The 5,814-nt window shown below is 43.1% G+C and overlaps 1 pseudogene; it reads right to left on the bottom strand.

Moving 5' to 3' along the window:
- Nucleotides 1-4,509: 4,509 nt before the first annotated feature.
- LOC101564390 lies at nt 4,510-5,598 on the bottom strand (annotated as a pseudogene).
- Nucleotides 5,599-5,814: the final 216 nt, after the last annotated feature.

Genomic DNA, 5,814 nt, shown 5'->3' with positions numbered 1-5,814 from the left:
CTGTTAGTACAAATGTTTCTTCTCATTGAATTTAGAGAAAGTAGCTGTATATCTATCCTAACTATTTTGTATATACAGATACAAAATGGTCCTTCATTTGCATCCCTTTTTTTGTTTAGTTTGTCAGAGATGGGTATTCCATTGCCATTTAAATATTGTAGGTGTGTGAATTCAGCAAAATAATCCAATATAGTGCTGTAGTTCATAATAGTAGTGGGTTATCCATAGGACTGGCAATGTCAGAAGTTGTTGACTCTAGCCCTTTTACAGCTCAGCATATCAATATGGCTTTATATTTTATACTTCATTTTTATACTTTTCTGCTGAATGATCCTTGAAAACAGAACAATTGTCTCCATTCGGCTGTGCCTGACCCTATTTTTATGTATTGATATGTGCAGAGCTGGCTAGGACTTTTCCTTATCCCTTCAGTTGGCTTTAAGCAATGCATATTGGTCTAGCGGAGGTGCTGGTGGTAGTCTTTGAAGACGGCATGCACGTTTCCTAGGTTACCCTTGTCTGCTGCTCTTTAGTAGGAGATGAGTTGAGACAGGATGAAGAGCCAATGCTCTCCACTGGAATTAAGCCTTGAAATAGATGCTATGACTTCCTGAGGCTCAAAGGATTACATAGCAGAGCTGAAGCATCAGCCCCAAAACATTAGCTACTGCCTCAACCGTGTAATACAAAGTGCTCTCTGCATATCCATCTCTCCGCGTATTTTGCAGGTAAATGCAGGTCTCCTACCTAGCCCAGCTCACAGCACTCATCTACTTCCTACCATTCTCAGTCATTCATTCTCAAGCCACTCCTCCTCCACAAATGAATAAAACCCAAGTTTCACCCTGGGTCAAGGCCTTTGTTCTAGATAGCTGTTACCATGGCTGGACTTAGGACCCCTGGGATCCCCATAACTATAAATATGGCTTAGCGTCTTTATTCACACTGTGGGTTGTACTGGAAGTGGTAGATTGGAATTAAGTTGATGGGATTCCAACAATTTATTTATGAGATTACAAATATAAACTTCCCAGACAAAGTTGAGGACCAGAAAGGGCTCTCTACAGATGGTGATGTGGGCCTTGAATGACAGATAGAAAATATGTGTGCCTACAGAGTTGGATGGTTTGTTGGTACTTGAGTTGAATTTGGGATCTCAATGTGTAGGGTTTGAGCTAGGATGAAGCCCTTTTAGATGCAATTTGCAAATGTGTGGGCAGCTTCTTTGAAGACTAGAACACAAAGCCAGCAAGAAAAAAATATTTCTGTATTTTTTAGAAAAGAACAAAAAATCAGATTTATAAAAGTATAGTGATCACAGTCATCAGAAATTCCCTCAGAACAACACAATCATTTTTGTTTTAAACAATTTACCACACATTCTCATGTAATACTTTTTCTTAATCTTTTACATCATATTCTTCAATGTTACTTCATACCACCATTGTTTTAAAATATCACTTTCTATCCAGAAAACAAAAGACGAGTGCATTTTGACATAGCAGAGTTTATTTTTTTTAAATCATAGGGGTAGAGCGTCGTGTCTGGCTTTGCACTCCCTGCTTGGGAACCTCAGGTCCACTCTGCCCATGAGCTACGCTCATGCCACAAGTGCTTCTTGCCTGGGAGCATGGGCCTGGTGTGCTGAGCTGGCACCCAGGGCACACAGCCACTCATCCACATTCTGCACGTCTCTACCTTTGCCCTTCCTTAACCACATTCTTTTTCTGAGCAAAGTATTTCAAAAACCTGACCAGAGGGAAGAAAGGAGGTGCAATCAATGCAGTCATTCCTGGGGACAGAAACTGGGTCAGTTACAAGGAGGTCACAGGGCAGGCTGTGGAGTGAGGGTCAATGGGAGGTCAGGTTGCCAGTCACCGCAGTTGTCTGCAGCCCAGCAGCAGCACAGAAGCAGAAAGAGCGCAGGCCTGCAGTTCACTCCATCTCCAGCCCTAGTCTAGAGCTTCTTTTCTCCCTTTTGATCAAGGCGAATTGTGCTCAGACCCTAAGACGAACTCTGTGATGTAAGCACCTTCTGCTGCCTGATAAATATCCCTCTGAGTTGTGAATCAGAAACAGAGGCAGGACCTGTTTCCTGTCGCTTGCACAAATAATGTAAGGAATCAGTCTGCCTTGCGTGTGTTGACTGCCTAATGCAGAGAGGCCAGCATCAGCGAGCCTGTTGTGAAATTGCCCTGACAGTAAGTAGTGGAAATGGACGTCAATCAATGCTCTGGAGAGGAATGAAATATCATTTAAAGTGTGGATAGACGCAGAGAGGGCATCCCAGAAGTGGAGGAATAGTACAGTCGAGACCACCCACAAGCAGAACGTATGCGAAAGCCTGTAGGCAGCAGGCACCCTGTGTGTGGCCAATGTCGCGCGCACCTTCTCTTCTGTGAAGACAGGAATCTAGAGCAAGACACAATTAATTCAAAGTAATTACAAAAAATTTCTAGAATCATAGATCAGCAGAACAAAATAGCAGCTTTGAGGATATTGCCAATATTTATGAGGCAACGCTCTTCTATCCTACAGTCATACCTGAAATAGAAGCCATTATACTTTTATCCTCAGGTGAAAGAAAAGCTAAAAGAGGATGACTCCATATTCTAGAGGGTCAGTGTTGCAGACTTTGCATTCAGAGAAGCAGGAGAGAACAGTAGAAAATAGAGCTTTGGGTAATAAATCCACCTTGACTCTTTAGGCTGAGAAAAGTTATTACTTTTTGTGGTGGATGGGTGTGTAGCCTTTCTCTCCTGGGATGCTGTGTAAAAGAAAGACAACTGGACACATCCCTTTGGGGGCTGCGATGAAATGAAAAAGAAGAAAAGTTATTGCTTTTCGACAGTCTCGCTAATTTCAAAATAACCCGCAGTTGCACTGACTGTATTCAAAGCAGCTCATAAACAGCGGACTGAAGTAGCACGGTGTTTCACAGTCAGTGCAATTATAATAAAAATGGAATAATAGAGATTGAAATTCACAGTGGTTGTGTTTCCACAAAGTAGAATCTTCTACTGGAAAACAAAACTTGTAAGTGTTAAGTGTGTAGAGCGAGAGACAAGCAAGGGCAGAGAAAGGGGCCGAGTCAGCTTTGTTCTCCGGTCGTCGTGCACTGATAGCATTCAAACTCTAGCACATCATTGACCACTCATCATTAAGATGCTCTCGTCTTCCTCCATCAACTGGATGGAAGCTTAACAATGTTTAAGAATATACTGTCCTCTAGCACAAAGGAGAAAAAGCAATACGTGTGTGTGCCATCAAGAATCTTGAAAAGGGGCCAGGGAGATGGCTCAGTAGAATAAGTGCTTCCCTGGCAAGTGCGAGGGCCTGAGTTCAATCCCCAGTTCTGAAAAAAAAAAGAAGAATCTCAAAAGCTCTCCCTGTGGTGAAATTTCACTTCATTTCACCCTTCTTCAGCTCAAATTCACTCGTCTTTTCTTCTCTGTTTCAGTCACTTTAACTGGCTGGCCTCAGAGAATTCTGCCCCCTTCATCTGCTTTCTTTTTAAAATTCCTTTCGCAGTACCAACAGACTGTATCAGTTCTCTTCACACATGGACTTTTCCAGCTGCTGTTCTCTGCCGGATGATTACTTCAAAATAATCTTTTGTGTAGGAACTGCCTTCCACAATTAAAACTGCCAACATGGACTTGCGTTTAATATGTCAGGTATTTACTGAATATAATACATATATGTACCTTGTTCATTCCCAAAATGATAAAAATGCAGAACACAGATAGACATTATTATCTTATTGTTATAAGGATCTGAGGAACAGAGAGGTTTATTACTTAAAACAGATAATTGGACTTTGGAACCTATGTTCTTTTGACTTTTTAATTTATTTTAATTTTAAGATTATTATTAGTTTTTGGTGCCGGAGACTGAACTTGGGACTTTGCGTTTGCCAGACAGGTGCTTATGCCGCCGATCTATGTGACTGGTCCTTTTGTATTTGTTAAAGAGAATAAAAAAAGGTTTAAAAAAGACATTAGTAACAATAGAGAATTTGCTAAACAATGTGATACCAATTTATTTATTTTGAGGAATAAGGGATTGAACTCAGGCCCTTGTGCTTGCTTGCCAGGGAAGTGCTTATTCTACTGAGCCATTTCCCTGGCCCTCATGATAGGAATTTAACAATGGTTGTTATCATTTTTTTTTTCAGTCTTCAGATACTTTATTATGAAATGCAGCAGAGGGCCCACACAGTCCCAATCCTCCCACACAAAAACTGACAATGAGGCCCTGCTCAATTCCTGAACTGCCCATCAGAATCTACTGTCTGCGGCCATTTCAGTGCCCTCAGAGCTGCAGGAAAACCGCAGCAGGTGGTGGAATGGAGGCGATAAGTGGCCAGGGATGGCCAGCAGACCACTGAACAGTGACAATGCCACTTGCTCCCCTCTGTGGCTGACAGCCACCAGTGGCTTGGGCCAAATCTGTAGAGATGAGGCATCGTGGAGTTGCAACTCCAGACATCCCCCAAGTCTCAGGCCACTACTTCTTATTCCTGAGCTTTAGCTCTTCAGCTGCATTACACAGGAAAATGTAATTTTTCTTCTGAAGATTATAAAATTCATGTCCCTCGGACCAGTCATAACTTGATGCATAGGCAAATATGTTGCCATTGAGAATGAAGCTGATATCGGCTGGTCTAACTGTTGTGAAGTTTTGAGTTTTGTTTGGGCATCTTTGTCCCAGAAGCTGAACCTACCATCCAATCCCTCGTTTGGAAGGGTACCATGAATAGGTGGAATGAGATTCCAATCACCACATGGATGTCCTGAGGAGACGAAGTGTGGTTCCATCGGAGCGATGACATTTAAAGGTGAATTTATCTTCGGCGGGATTTGAAGGGTTGATGTAGCGAATAGCAACTCTCCCCTCAATACTTCCCAGGGCAAAATCAGTCAGCTTGTTCTGTTTGTGTTTTAAAATAGCCACACTTAGATGCTGGTGCTTCAGTGGAGACCATCCTCCGGAACTTGGGTGGCTGGTTTTCCAGCTGGTAGACAATCAGCCCCTGCTCCGCAGTTGCCACTACAGCCACTGGATATATCATGTCAGCACAGTAACATCTTTCAGGGAGCTGTAAGACCATCATGGGATTTGATGACTGAGTATCCCAAAACTTCAAAGTCTTATCCCAGCTCCTGGTCGCACATAGCTGTAGCTTGGAGCTCTGATCCAATGTATAATTTTAACAGGAATATCATGCTGCGCAATCTGTGTGGCTTGGTTACTATGGAGGTCCCGTATTTTGGTGGTTTTGTCACACAATGCTATAAATGCTTTGCTTCCATCATCACTCCAGCAGACATCAAGGACAGGCCCCGTGGGCATCTGCTGGGCTTTTGGAACAGTCTGCCCATTGTCCTGAACTCCCCAGCAGCGAACATCATTAGCCCAGTATCCTGCAATAAAAATGTTCCCCGGCAAAGTTGGTGGGCTGAATGACAGACACCCAATGCTGTTGTCAGGAGACATAACTCCAGTATTCTTCATAGGGTTGTGATTATCTGTGGTTGTGCTGCCGAACATGCTGGTGCTACCAGTTCCAAAACCGGTTGTTCCGAAGAGATTCATTTTAACTCTGAGTGTTGCGCAGTGGTGGGCAGGTGGTGGTGTTTAGCAGAGAGGAAGGTGAATTCCGCTGGCTCAGAAGAGAAAAGGGCGAGGCGACAGTGCAGGAAACCCAAAGGCCTGGGAGTCTCCTCAAAGCAGTCAACAATGGCTTTTTTTTTTTTTTTTGGTGGTACCTGGGATTGAACTCAGGACCTTGTGCTTGCCAGGCAAGTACTT

Source organism: Octodon degus, unplaced genomic scaffold (genome assembly GCF_000260255.1).
Source record: "Octodon degus isolate 3935 unplaced genomic scaffold, OctDeg1.0 scaffold00159, whole genome shotgun sequence".
Classification (NCBI taxonomy): Eukaryota; Metazoa; Chordata; class Mammalia; order Rodentia; family Octodontidae; genus Octodon; species Octodon degus.
Note: the sequence above shows the minus strand (reverse complement) of the source record. Positions and strands in the feature narration are given on the sequence as shown.